This window comes from Mobula birostris, chromosome 24, assembly GCF_030028105.1.
Source record: "Mobula birostris isolate sMobBir1 chromosome 24, sMobBir1.hap1, whole genome shotgun sequence".
Lineage (NCBI taxonomy): Eukaryota > Metazoa > Chordata > Chondrichthyes > Myliobatiformes > Myliobatidae > Mobula > Mobula birostris.
The window spans coordinates 20,248,238-20,263,846 of NC_092393.1; the positions used below are offsets into that span (position 1 = coordinate 20,248,238).

At 39.9% G+C, this 15,609-nt stretch overlaps 1 protein-coding gene across 2 annotated transcripts in view; it reads right to left on the minus strand.

The window, feature by feature from the left end:
- Nucleotides 1-15,609, minus strand: part of myocd (myocardin) — a 712,380-nt gene that overhangs the window by 518,079 nt on the left and 178,692 nt on the right. The window contains exon 1 of one of the 2 annotated variants that reach the window (XM_072242488.1): nt 12,627-12,642. The exons of the other annotated variant lie outside the window; for it this stretch is intronic. The gene's annotated coding sequence lies outside the window, so the exon portion shown is untranslated. Of the gene's footprint in view, nt 1-12,626; nt 12,643-15,609 lie in introns of those variants that run through there. 2 annotated transcript variants of the gene reach the window in all.

Genomic DNA, 15,609 nt, shown 5'->3' on the forward strand with positions numbered 1-15,609 from the left:
TCTTATTACAATGATTTAATCAAGCTGCCAGCACAAGCTGGTTTCTGAAGGGCTGGCATCCGAGCATTCCTGACAACAGTTAAAAGCAGAGAAGTCTCTGAAAGGATGTCAAACACTGACTCCAGTGAGGCGGAAATCTAGCCAGATTCTAGATTCTTTTAGCACCTAAAGTGCCATGCTTGAGGCTCTCTCTCAAGAAATGTTTCATGGAATATTGGCCTTTCGCTACTCTCCACCATCCATGGGAACTAAAGCAAGAAGTTTACCTTTCTGGTTGGCTGAAATAACTCCAAAATAATCCACCACATCAGAATTACACAATTATTGTTCTCTTACTCCTTGCTGCTCACTAGTCCCCCCCTCTCCTTCATTCTTCGCACATTCAGTGCACCCCACTCCATTTCTTTACATTCACAATTGCAATACTCAATATTATACCATTTGATCAAGGTGGGTATATTCTCTGAATACACCTGCAGCACAATTTCAAACTAAATCTCGTCCATAACACACCACATCTGACACAATAAATTTTATCTTACACCAGACAACCCCAATAGGCGGACCACGAGAACCAAATGTCTGGACCGTTGGCACTTACATGAATGCACTTGTCATAACATATAAATAAAGCGCATGCTGCTCTAATTTATTTTAACCTCATCCCACACCATACACTTGACCTACGCCCCCATAAGCATGAATTTGGGCCTTGTGGAAAACTAATTTGGGGAACCCTGCCTTGCACCATCTGCAGTGCAGCTTTATGCCTTTGGTTCTCTGAAGTGAGAATGCTGCGTAAAATGCCAAGCTGCTGAGTCACTTATTCCTAGTTCATGCCTAATGTGTCTACAGATCCAAATGGCAAAACCAGAAAGAAGTTGGGTGACCTTTTCAGCCCACAATAATGGAAGTTGGATAGCTTCATCATGCCTCTCCACTAGACTACATAAACAGCTGCTTCCCTCCTGTGTGATCCCTACCATCAAAACACTTCCATAATTAAAACATAACCTTCTTTGAGAAAATTGTACTAAAATTCCTTTGTACATTCCCCAGCTTCTTTAGCAAGACAACTCACAAATGGAGATACAAAAAATAAACTGATATTATTGATCATTCTTTTAAACTTGTCTTATAGGAAAACAAAAAAAAAAATTATACATTTGAATTTGTTTCAATTTAAAATAATGTTAAAAGTATCTGCACAACTGCAATGTGATTGGACTTTGCACAATTCAGCCATATTATTACATGCTTATCATAAAGTACTTGAAATGTCAAGTACAATATACTCAGAACAAGTCTTTGATTATTCTTTCTATGTTAATAAATTAACTGCTAAAAGGGTACCAGACAAACAAAATGACCATCACTGTTACCTCAGAGATCAATTTTCTTTGTGGTTAAGAACAGAATAGATCATTACATACAGGACAAAAAAAATGTTATTGTCTGATTGCAAAAATTGCTCAACATTTTTCTCTTCTTCTTAAGAAGTAGTTTAAAGAGTGAATGATTTGGTATTAAAATTATCCTTCACAGATCACATAGATTTTAAAACAGTGATGAGGTAGATTTTAATCTCAACATTTAATTTTGTACTAGCAAAGTTAATATTGAAGTTTTCAAATGAAAATAACTGTAAGAGTACTCAATGCCATATAATTCCCTCCTTTTCTAAACAATTCTGTGTTTATTTATGCGGAAAGTGTTGTGTATTTAATATTTCAGTAATATTTGAGTAAAATTGAAAATATTGTTTTATTAAGTATTCTTGTTCATTTAAATAATTCATTATGGGTTATATGTAAAAGTGCATAAATATCACATGTCATCATGCCACCATGTTATATATGCAGGCTTTGCTTAAAGTAAAAATGAAGTACACGAGTTATCCCCGGCTCTCCTGTATTCTTATTTCAATTAGTTTTGAAGTTAACAAAACAAAATAGAAATCAGCTAAATATATCTAAATAATCAAGTTATCTTTTTGTAATTGAAATGAAGTCCATTGATAAACCCTAGGACTTGCTTTTTTATTCCAGTATCACAATATATCTACTTAGGTGTGTTGGTGTTGATCATCCTTACAAACACAGAAAGAGATTTTTCATACAACAATAGAGACATTGAAAGTTTGGTTTAATACCTCCTCGCAACAGATAGAAATATTAATTTAATTTCTGCAGTGTATCAGTAGCCAGAGAAATCCATAACAGCAATGAAAAGAGGCATCTATTTCCACATTCCTTTATCTGTGATACTCCTGAATAAAATCTTTTCAATGACTTTTGTTCTGAAGTAGACTCCACGGTGGATTCTATACTCCTTTCTTTCACATTTTTCTTCACTAATAAAAACAAGTTTATAATAATGAAGATGAGTGAAGTCTCAGAACTGGAGGACCTCTGGCCGAAGACATCTGCTTAAGTACAACAGATCTCAACTTATCCAAAACACCAGGCAGTCACCACAGTTAAAATGTTCCGTTGACTAATTTTAACTGAATCTCTAATGAAAGGAAACAAATATATGAGTTTCTCTCCAGTATCCTTCCAGAGGCTCTACTTCCTAAGGAAGCTAAAGCACGCTCTCCTCCCTCATCACCTGCTGATCAACTTCTATCGGACAACTATAGAGAGCCTCCTGATGTATTGCTGTGCAGTGTGGTTTGCCAGCTGCACAGAACAGAACAGGAAGGACTTGCAGCGGGTGGTGAGGGTAGCAGAGCGGGTTACTGGCACAACATTACCCTCCCTCAGAGACATTTATACTGGCAGACTTCAAAAGAAGGCTACTTGTATTTCAAAGGATCCCACTCATCCTGGACATCACTTGTTTTCCCCTCTACCTTCTGGGAAGAAAAACAGAGCATTAAGGACGAAAACAAAGAGACTCCTTAACAGTTTCTACCTACAAGCAGTGAAATGTATAACACCCCCTTCCCTTCTCCTGCCCCCCTCCTAAGACGGCGGCAGCTAAATGCATCACACTTCCAGGAATGGCAGGTGTGCAATAGTCCTACCCCACCATCCATATATTATTAATTTTGGACTGTACTCCTGAGGTTTTAGAGTTTATTTTATGTATATATTCTTTGTCATGCTGCAAAACGTTGAGCTGCTAAACTGTGTTTCATTGCTCCACAACAATGACAATAAAGATATTCTTCTTCTTCTTTATTCTTTAATTTTGCATTATTTGAAAAATTAAATAGTATTTAATAGACCCTTTCTTGAATATTTTCAGAATTCCCAGCCAAACTAATGGTCCATCCTTTCTTCCTTTCCTCTGCACACAAGTCCCTGACCTACAGCATTTTCCGGTAAAATTCTACAGACCCAGACTTGTAAGCATACAACTATGTATTAGGAAAATACACCTTCTCTATACCAATGCAGCTCTGTGGGGACAAAGGTTCTGTTTAACCCCTTTTGCTAATACAATGATGGCTTGGAGATGGGGATTGGGAGGGGTGGGTCAGAGCAGGGAAGCAACGAAAGTATGATTATACTATGTGTGCATTTGTTATGAACTGCACAAACCTCCTTTATACTAAGCTCTCTTTATTTAAAAAAATTAAAAATTAAGAAAAAATAGTATTTGTGTTTCTTTATCCATAATGGTGTAAAAATTAATTGTGTCACTTTAAGAATGCAATATGCACATTGTTCATTTAGCACAAGCAGTCAAGGGTTAATTTTTTCCTTAATACTTCAAAAAGTGAGATAGATCAGCTGGTTGAATGCTGTCGCAACAACAATCTTGCACTCGATATCAATAAAACAAAGGAGTTGACGGTGGACTTCAGGAAGGGATAGTCAAGGGAACACACACATGTCCTCATCGAGGGATAAACAGTGGAAAGGGTGAGCAGTTTCAAGTTCCAAGTGTCAACATCTCCAAGGGTCTATCCTGGGTCCAACATATTGATGCAATTACAAAGAAGGCACGAAAGCGCCTATAGTTTATTAGGGGCTTGATGAAACTTGGTCTGTTAACAAACACTAAGAAATTTCTACAGGTTGTGCTATAAGCAGCATTGTAACTGGTAGCATCATTGTCTGATAGGGAGGAGCAATCCACTGCACAGGATTGGAACATGCTGCAAAACGTTGCAAACTCAGCCAGCTCCATCGTGGGCACTAGCCTCCCCAGCATCGAGGACATCTTCAAAAGGCCATGCCTCTTAAAGACAGCATTCATCGTTAATGACCCCCTGGACATGCCCTCTTTCTGATTGCTACCATCAGGGATGAGGTACAGAGCCTGAAGACAAACACTCAATGTTTTAGGGACAGCTTCTTCCCCTCAGCCATCAGATTTTTGTATTGACAATGAACCCATGTAGACTACCTCACTATTTTTTTTCGCTTTCTTCCTGCAAAATCTTGTTGGGGCGTTTTTGGTGTTAGCACCTACAGAAAATAACTTCAGCCACCAATCTTCAAATCTGAATGTAAATTGTAGATTAAACTTAAAATGCAGATCCGAACAAGAGGTTCCTAAAAGCCTTGAATCACAGATGAGACAATGCTGATTAAAATTTGTTGAGATGCCTGTGGTGTGGGTGTGAAGCAGGAGGTGTGAAGTTTGTGTGTAGTTCAAAGAAAGCACTGTGGATGCATTGTAGATACGGAATTGTCCTTGGATCTTTAGTCATGAAGCATTGGGTCAGGCAGACCTTTCACTCTGAAAGGGTCTCGGTATGATGCCTGCTGTATCTCATTTTGTCCAATAAAGAGACTATTTAATGTCTATCAGTACTTCTCTGTTGTGAGTTGTACACATGACAACACCACTTATTTCATTTTCATATATGTTTATATTTTCTTAATGTAATTTATATATTTTTATTATGTATTGCACTTACTGCTGCCGCAAAACAACAAATGTAAGTGATAATAGACCTGGTTTTGATTCTGATTCTGATTCTAATGTATGGAGCCATCAGGTCACTCTATTCTAACCGAAGCAATAACAGTTAAACATATAAAAATACATTTATACAAGAAGTCACTTAAAGGCCATATTCCAAATGTTAAGCATGTATGATGCTATAACATTCTTAAATATTATGGTTCCTTATGAACCAAAACAGAAAATAACAGAATGCTGACCACAGACAGAAGAGATTGCTAATCTGTAGAGAGACGAACTGTGTAGCACAGTCCACTTTGGATCAAGTTGAGAAAAGTAGTATTTCAATGCAGGAGTCAGTATCCTGCTTTGAAGTACTTTGAATCAGTTGGAATGTGATAAGCACATCTGGTTTGAGGAATAAAGCAAGTAATTTGTTTTTATACAAACTTTGCAACAGGCAAAAGAGTTGTAATCACATACTCACAGTTTAATGCTAACAATCAAGTTTCATAAACATTTTTGGATTTAAAAGTTTGAATAAATCCTAATAAAATGTTAATGATTTGATTACAGAGAAGCTCTTCAGATTTCCTGCAGTAAATAAGGCGGCTTCAATGTTGAAAAATTTCACTCAGTAAAATGAAAATTCAGAAGTGATTTTGCAACTAACAACTAATATGTTCTCCAAAGCATCATTAACACATTGAGATAGCATGTCCTGCTTCTCCAATAGAAACTGGTAAGACGTGTTCAGTAAGTATTCCCTACAGGGCTCTTCTATATCAATAAACACAGTATACTCTATAAACAATCAGAAGCCATTGTATAAAGATCACAAATTCATTTTTTAATCCAGGCTGATTTTACCTAAAGATCTAAAGATGGGTATAAACTGCTTCTCGGCTAAAGAGGAGAAAATACACTGATGGGATGGGGGAGGCTAATATGGGGAAAGTTGGGGGGGGGGATGTCCAATAATGCTTTAGGGAGTCATTGGGATGAAAAACAAGGAGCTTCAAATGATGAAAATCTGGAATAAAAACACGAAGTGCTGGTTGGATAGCATCTGTGGAATGAAACAGGGAAAAAGCTCTGGCCAGGTTTCATAATGTTAATAACGTTAATCGCCATGTGTTTTGCAGGTCAGATATCAACATTTTCTACCACTTCTTTAGCTTAACACTTTGATCACTTTCTGAAGTACTGGCTTTGAGAAGCCTCTGCTCTTCATGACATGCCGAAACAATGAGTTTCGTCTCTTTCTTGCTATTTCCCAGCTATGGACTTAATTGTCTGTCATGCATACCAATTAACCTCCCTGATATATAAAAGGAAATTCTCAGGATCTTGTGCTATGAACTACTTGCAAGCCTTTCAGAGGACTGAGTGGTCATGTTTCACAGCCATACATCACACGATTAAAGTTCTGAAATGGTGTAGAACTCATCGATTTTACCACCCTCCCTACTAATCTCCAGCCCATTCTCTGATTCCCTAAGAACATAATTGACATCGCAAACACGAGGAAATCTGCAGATGCTGGAAATTCAAGCAACACACATCAAAGTTGCTGGTGAACGCAGCAGGCCAGGCAGCATCTCTAGGAAGAGGTACAGTCGATGTTTCGGGCCGAGACCCTTCGTCAGGACTAACTGAAGGAAGATCTAGTAAGAGATTTGAAAGTGGGAGGGGGAGGGAGCGATCCAAAATGATAGGAGAAGACAGGAGGGGGAGGGATGGAGCCAAGAGCTGCACAAGTGATTGGCAAAAGGGATATGAGAGGATCATGGGACAGGAGGCCCAGGGAGAAAGAAAAGGGCGAGGGGGGGAAAGACCCAGAGGATGGGCAAGGGGTATAGTGAGAGGGACAGAGGGAGAGAAAGGAGAGAGAGAAAAAGAAAAAGAATGTGTGTATATAAATAAGTAACGGATGGAGTACGAGGGGTAGGTGGGGCATTAGCGGAAGTTTGAGAAGTCAATGTTCATGCCATCAGGTTGGAGGCTACCCAGACGGAATATAAGGTGTTATTCCTCCAACCTGAGTGTGGCTTCATCTTTACAGTAGAGGAGGCCGTGGACAGACATATCAGAATGGGAATGGGACGTGGAATTAAAATGTGTGGCCACTGGGAGATCCTGCTTTCTCTGGTGGACAGAGCGTAGGTGTTCAGCAAAACGGTCTCCCAGTCTGCGTCGGGTCTTGCCAATATATAGAAGGCCACATCGGGAGCACCAGACGCAGTATATCACACCAGCCGACTCACAGGTGAAGTGTCGCCTCACCTGGAAGGACTGTCTGGGGCACTGAATGGTGGTAAGGGAAGAAGTGTAAGGGCATGTGTAGCACTTGTTCCACTTACAAGGATAAGTTCCGGGAGGGAGATCGGTGGGGAGGGATGGGGGGGACGAATGGACAAGGGAGTCGCTTAGGAAGCGATCCCTGCGGAAAGCAGAGAGAGGGTGGAGGGAAAGATGTGCTTAGTGGTGGGATCCCGTTGGAGGTGGCGGAAGTTACGGAGAATAGTATGTTGGACCCGGAGGCTGGTGAGGTGGTGGGTGATGACAAGGGGAACCCTATTCCTAGTGGGGTGGCAGGAGGATGGAGTGAGAGCAGATATGCGTGAAATGGGGGAGATGTGTTTGAGAGCAGAGTTGATGGTGGAGGAAGGGAAGCCCCTTTCTTTAAAAAAGGAGGACATTTCCCTCGTCCTGGAGTGAAAAGCCTCATCCTGAGAGCAGATGCGGCGGAGACGGAGGAATTGCGAGAAGGGGATGGCATTTTTGCAAGAGACAGGGTGAGAAGAGGAATAGTCCAGATAGCTGTGAGAGTCAGTAGGCTTATAGTAGACATCAGTAGATAAGCTGTCTCCAAAGATAGAGACAGAAAGATCTAGAAAGGGGAGGGAGGTGTTGGAAATGGACCAGGTAAACTTGAGGGCAGGGTGAAAGTTGGAGGCAAAGTTAATGAAGTCAACAAGCTCAGCATGCGTGCAGGAAAATGAAGTCAATAAGCTCAGCATGCGTGCAGGAAATGAAGTCAACGAGCTCAGCATGCGTGCAGGAAATGAAGTCAACGAGCTCAGCATGCGTGCAGGGATGAAGTCAACGAGCTCAACATGCGTGCAGGATTATTGACATTTCTCTTTTCTAAAGCTATTTCTCTGTATCCATTTCAGGGGAGAAGCTATCCATGGACATTTCTAAAACCCACTGAAACCTATGGTGAACTAGACTACACCTCCTCCCACCCTGTCTCTTTAAGATCTCTTTCTCCCAGTCTCTCCATTTCTGCCACGTCTGCTCTGAGGCTGAGGCCTTCCATTCCAGGACATTTGAAATATCCTCCAATATTCAGGAAACATGACTCTCATTGCACTGTTCTTATAAAGCTTGTTTTTATGCTGTTTTTGAGAAATCTTGCATCTCAGATATTGCTCTCAACCCAAACACACCCCTGCCCAGCGAGAGTAGAGGTAGCTCCCACAGTTTTCAACTTTTACCCCATTAGCCTCCTCATTCAGTACATCATCCCTCAGAATTTCAGTCAGCTGAAACAAGATTCCACTATGAGCCACATCTTCCCCTCCTCTCCCCATTCTGACTTCTGCAGGTGCTATTCACACCATGACTCCACTGTCCACTCTCCTTGCCCATCCACATGTCCCTATGCCCTGGTATTTTGCCCATAATGGCAAGGAGTGGAACATTTGTTTTCGTATCTCCTCTTAAAAAGCCCTTCCAGGTGAAGCAAAAATTCACCTGCACCTCCTCCAATCTCAGCCAGCAAACCCAACGCTGCTGATGTGGCCTCCTCCACATCAGCCTAACCAAGCACAAATTGGGCAACTGATTCACAGACCTCTGGTGCTCTGTCTGCAATAGACATCTTGAGCTCTCAGCTGCATACCATTTCAACTCCCTTTTCCATTCCCACATTGAGCAGTATATGCTCTGCCTTCCCCACTGCCAGGGTGAGGCACAACTCTAGCCAGTAGAATAACAGCTCATATTCTTCCAGCCAATGGTATGAACACGGAATTTTCCAATTTCAAGGAACCTTTACCTCTTGCTTCCTCCCCCAACTCTCCTTAATTTTGTCCCCTTTCCCAATGCCCCTGTGATGGTTATTCATTGTCTAGGGTGTGAGAAGCTTGTTGCTAACTTCAGCTTTCTATTACAGCATCATGACCTTTCCAAAGAGTCAGAGTTGTTTGTGACAGAGTTAACAAATATTCCTTCCCTAATTTCTTTTTGTAAACAAGAACTAGTCTTCAGTTCGTAATGTAAATTGAAAGCAGTCATCTCTTTGAAGTTAAAAGGACACCTGGGCTGGCTGCTAGGAGATGTGGTTTGCAAAGTAAAGTGACCATGAAGCTTCTTGTCTGCATTACCCAAACACAACGGGGCTATGTTATTTGCTCTACATTAAACCAGGAAACTACAGCAAAGTTATTTGTACCAGTGTCCTCAGAAACTTTTAGACCCTCTGTGTAAATTACTTTGTCCTAGCAAAGATCTGGAAAACATCACATCTGAACAGTATAAAAATATCAGAAAGCTTTGGAGATTGTTAGTATTGACAAGCAGACTGACAGAAAGGTGATGTGACAGAAAGGAGAATTAGAATTCATTCCTGAGCCTCAGTTTCTGCAATGGACAACTTTGTGATGTGTTCTTTTAGTTTGTAAGAATTGTACCTGTGTTTGGAAATCCTTTTGTCTAAATTTAACCCTATAACTTTAATAATAAAATAAACTGCATTTAAACTACTTTGTTAGCTGGAAGTATCTGCTCCTTGTAAGGGAGAGCTTCCCACCACTCAAGCAATGGATATCGGCTGCAAGACCTCACTACAGAGACTAGACAAGGAAGTAAGCTCATTCTTGAAGAGTAGGTTAATACAGCATAACCTCCTTATAGTGATGGTACCTTAGATATCCATACTGGATTGGACTTAAAAATCTTCTTTTGAATTTCAGGCTTTGCAGATAGGGAACCCAATACCATCACACCCCTATCACCTACTTCCATCCCCTTCCCTCTCTTAGTTCAATCAATTGTATTATTTATTTGTTTGGAGATACTGCGCAGAAAGGGGCCCTTCCAGCCCAACGAGCGACACCACCCATCAACCCACCTATTTAACCCCACCCTAGTCACAGGACAAGTTACAATAACCAATTAACCTATTAACTGGCAGATCTGCTCATGGGAAATACATACAAACTCCTTACAGAGGATGCCGGAGTTGAACTTCAAACTCTGACACCCTGAGCTGTAACAGTGTCACGTTTTGCGACCATGACACTATTACCACCAACTACCCCCATATTTTACCCACACTATGCCCTCCCCATTAAGTTCCATCTGTCCCTCACCTCGCCCCTAATGGCTCCTATTTTTACCATCCTTATTTTTCAGATTTCAGCACCTCTTTGGGTTGCTATTTAATGCTCTCCAGCACCCTCCCCTCCCCCTCACCTTGCTCCAAGCGCCTCTTTCTTATTGTCTGTCTTCAGGAAGCTACCTGTATCTCCCAACTTTACCCCTCCCATTCCCCTAGCTGGCGTGATCTGCTCGTCATCCTTCATCCCCCACAGTTTCCCAGGTAGTTCTGGCCTCTTTCTCATCACTCTTCCTCTCTTTTTTATTCTGTCTATATTTCTTTCTCCACTCTTAATTCTGAACAGTTGACAACTCCTTCTTGCCCCATTCAATGCTCGACCCATTGAGTTCCTCCAACAAAGTATCTGATGCTCATATTTTGTATAATCCAGCCTTGATGGTGAAATGATCAAGCATGTTTTTCCATCTGGAACTTCTTTTCAATTTCTGAAGTATGGATAAGATGGTACAGTAGTTCTAAAACTATTCCAAAGTAAATCCAACGGAGGAAAATGATGTGCAGATGTTAGGAAAGCAGATATTGTTATCGTTGTCATTTAAAACATCCAAACTAGATGCTTATGTCAATATATCAGTCATTATATCTGTATTTGAACAAAGCAATGAACGTTAATGCAACAAAATAAGTGAGAACAGAGATTGTTTTAGAAAATTTACGTTAAGGGAGTAATTATGATACCAGTTGAACAATAGGTAATGGCATGAAGACATACATCTGATCATACGCATTCTGCTAATGAAAGACCATAGCAAATGCTGTTTGATAAACTTCAATGAATACAATGTGAAGATGAAAGTTCAGTTGAAAATTTATTATTTGATTCCAAATCTTATTAATACCATTAATTTAAATCTTACTTACGCACATGCTCAGAGGTGACTCTTCCAGTGAGCAGAGATAATTCTATGGAATTCTATTGTGAATCATGGCTGCATTTTACTCTCCATCCATTGCACTCCCTGATAAACTGAGGACTGGAAGCATAGCTTTATATTTCAAATTAACTTGGCTGATAATTAACCACTGACAGTGGTTTTCTTCCACAGCTCCAGGGACAAAACGTTTAAAATCATTTCTACAATACAATTTTATAAATCATGTTGTTGATTTTGTATTTGATAAATCTTAGAAGAATGTGGCATTGAAATTATTAGGGATAGGGCAAATGCTGAAGGAAAAAGCCTGAACTTTAGAGTAAGAATAAAGCCAAAGCAATAGTGCTAACCATCATCAAAAAGTAAATTGGACAACAAATTTCAGTGCACATACATAAGTAATTACAAATGTTTGTACATACAGAATTATGAAACTGATGTCCATTTATCAATGAAATGTTAGGAATGATTATTTCAAATGTAAGTGCTATTTTAAACTTACAGCAACCTCAGGCATTGAAAGCTTTTTTAAAAAAATATATTCACTCATACTTTCAAATAATAACTGAATATATTTATATTATTCTTTTACACCTCTTTAATATGATCTTTATTCCTCCCTCATTTCAGTTTAAGCCCTGATTTTGCACTGAACCATAAATTCTAAGTTTTATTTCCTGATTGAGATACTGCGCATCTCAGCAAATGTTCCTAAAACTAACTGATTGACAAGATGCACTAATACCTTATCTTGTTCATAGAAATTCAATGGTTCAATTTAATATTAGAGAATGTTTACAGTATGCAATCTGAATTTCTTACTCTTCTCAGACATCCACAAAACAGAAAAAAAGCCCCAAATGAAGACTGACAGAAATGTTGGAACCCCAAATCCCCACTCCTCCCTCTCATATACAAGATCTTATTTGAAGTGTGCTTCATGTTGCATTGTAAAGGCCTACAGAAGTGCAAGTAACTAAAGGTTGAGAGCTTGTCAGTTGCCAGAGACCACAACTTTTGGGTATTATGATGTTAAACTCCTCAGGCCCAAGCAGCTAAGCATATCTTGACGATTCATTTGAGCAGGTGGTAATATATACAAATTGACACATCTTGTACACTGCCTGTTTACACAAATGATGCAGTCCTCCAGCCCAGATCTGATACATTTACAAACATTATTCAACTTTGTACTACATAGCCAAACTCAAGGTCATTAACTCTCCTTTTTGGCATAGAGCCTGTATCTTCCCATTTCATTCTCGAAGGAGTGGTTTTACACCATTAAACCTCCAGGGTAGTATCAGAATGGCAACAATTAACAGTCAGATGATATAATTTCCTTCAAAATAGCACTTCCTTATTTTAGATGCAGAAAAGACAATATATGGAAATCTTCAGTGCAGAGGAATGTAGATTTTCTTCAGGATAAGAGATTTTCTTTCAAGAAAATTCAAGCAGCTCAGTTTCATACTTACTTTAGCTGTTGTAAAATATGTGGCGTTCTCAGATTAACATCAAGAATGGATATCTTTCTGGAACTCTCAGAATGAGCCAAATGCCTCATCAATGGTCGAGTCTTGAAGGAGATCTAAGATAAGCCTCCTGTGAAAAGCTGTTAATTCTTTACTTCCATGTCCACTGTCCCTGGAGCACACTGGCCTTTTAGAGGAACCAGAGAGATGTTCAGGATTTTCTGAAGTAAGCCCATAAACCCTCATTCTGAAAATGCAACAACCGTGTCATTCCTTTCTTCAAAAAGGAGGAGGAGAAAAGTAAGCTTTTCCCATGCCTAAACATACCATGTTATTTTAGGTATGAACAACAATGCTTCACACAGATATAACCTTTAACCACTTCACTGCAGAATTCAGTCAGTAGTCTCACGGAGGCAGCTTTCTTTTTGTAGCTGCACATTAAAAGTAATGTTTACATAGCTAACTTTTTCCCAGCAACCTCGGGCAGAACGAGCTTTTAAATTAAAAATATTTAGGAAATGGGGACAATTATCCACAAAAGAGGCCACAAAGTATGGTCAAAATGACTTTCATAGCCAGAACTTAATTACTTCTCTCAAATAACATTATGGGATGCTTGAAATCCTTCATGCATTAGGAAAGATTTTGACATTAACACTCACAACAGAAGGATCAACTTTAACTAATATCTGTAACTAAAATAAATGAGCTGGAAATACACTGTGGTCAGTTGGGAATATATTTCATAACCGGCATAAGGATACAGAATCTCTGTTGCAAATAAGTTTCTAACTGCACCTGTACATAAACTTTAACAATAAACTTGACATTGAGCTAAAGATGACTATAATAATTACGAGTACAGCTCTCTCCATCTTTGATGACATCTATTGGAAGTGATGCCTCAGGAACATACATCATTAATGACCCCCACCGTCTGGGTGTTCCTTCTCCTCTTGACTCAGTCATCAGGCAGGGGAGCCTGAAAACCTACCCCTCTCAAGGTTCAACAACAGCTTCCTCCCCACTGCCATGAGGCATTTAAACCAACCTGAAATACCCTAACACTACCTCTGACTATATCTCATTTCTACCTCAACCTGAGTAAGTTTTCTTGTGTTAGTTGTGTATAATTTATGTAAGTTAAGATAATGTTAACTTATATTTGTCATTTTGCTATAAAAGTTAATTTTCATGGCAGTTGCACCCTGGGTATGAACACTTGTGACAATGAACTTGAATTTGAATTTCACTATCAGTAAAAAAGTCAGAGTGTACAGAAAGAAGTGTTTCAGCTCACTATGCCCTTGAAAACCTTCAATTACCTATTTGTACTAATCCGCTTCCATTTCTAATTGCTATTGACACTGGAAATCTGTTTCCACATACACCACTCAGGAGAAGCATGAGGGGAAGTTGGTGCCCCCATTTCCTCCTAATTTTGGCGATGGAGCGATGCTCTGCTTCAGCACAATGTCGATCTCAGGTGTCCTGGATCCTCACAGTTCACCAAGTCCTGCCTGCCAGGCTCCACACGGTTATTGCAGCCCTTGCAGAGAATTTGGGAATTGATGTCCATAAATGTGATATAACTGACACAGGTTGGTTGTGTCCAGAGTATTAGCATTACAATATTTATGTGGTGATATCTATATTTTATTGGCAGTGATTTTCTAAGACTGCAAATTCTTAATATGCTTCATTTTAGGGTTGCTTGGGGCAAATATGCTTTTTGTTTAAATGATAAAACAGATAATCAGAACAGCATGTTGACTGTCATCCCCATCTCCTCGCTGGTACATAGCCTTTTCTATAGGAGGACACATGCTGTACCAGTTGAAGCTCTCTGCCAATGATGGTATTGCATTGGTTACAGTGTTATCAAGGTAACCTTGTTTAGTTGGTTGCTGCTTCAGTTTCCGGTGATAATGGAGGTGCTGGGTTTCAGGCAGGAGGAGGCTGATGTCAGCATTTTAGTTTGATTATATTAATTCAGAGGCCTAAAAGGAACTTAGCATGTGAAAGGAATTTATTAAACGTTCCAAGTGATTCTATGAATGTGCCATCTATACTTTGCTTTGTTGTGATGTGTGTTTTGCCATTGCACTGGTGGAGTCAGGTGGTGTTAGGTTCATACCTGTATCGGTCGCAGGTGTGGTAATTCACATCATGACAACTGGAAGTACAGTAAATAACTTGGGGATATGTCTGCAGCCTAAGAACATGAGTAAGGGCAGCAACTGGCAAGGCTGATTTGTATGGGATGCTGAACTTTGCAAAGCATCATACGCCTTAAGTGCACGAATCGGTGAGTCCGGAGTTCGAAGCCTAATATTCAGGATCCCAGTGTCAGTGAGTCTGGAGTTTGAGGCCTAGTGTTCAGTGATTGGTGAGTTCTGGGGTCAACATTGAAGATTGAAGCACAAAGGTTGATCAGAGATACAGAAATCAAAGCCCATTAGGTGCAAATTTCTGTGAGTCTTTGGGGAAGTCCAAGTTCCAGTGTCTGCAGTCCAAGTCTACTGGAGGCCAAAGACAGTCTGTCCTGTGATTGAAGAACCGTGTATGTAGGTGGGTGGGTGGAGTAATAACACAGCTTTTTTTGCTGCTTGTTGTGTTCTGGTAATTGATGATGTTCTTTGTTGTGTTTGTTGAGAATTGTTGGCATGCCATGTTTGCGCCAGAAGATGGCAATACTCGCAGGATGCCCCCGGCACAACCTTGGGTGTGATGGCTGTTAATTCAAACTATACATTTCACTGTACGTGTGATAATTAAATCTGCATCCTGATTCTTGAATCTTGCAAATCCATCAATGTAGTCAGCTTAGACCACTGATCTAAGTAATAGGCAGAGATAAAAATTCAAATAGAGACACAGTAGCTAATTTCACAAATAGACAGTGATTGTAGTCGAGAACCTAAAAAAGTATATGTTGATTGTGCTTTTTGTTCAGAAGTGTTGGAGAAATGAAGGGTTACCC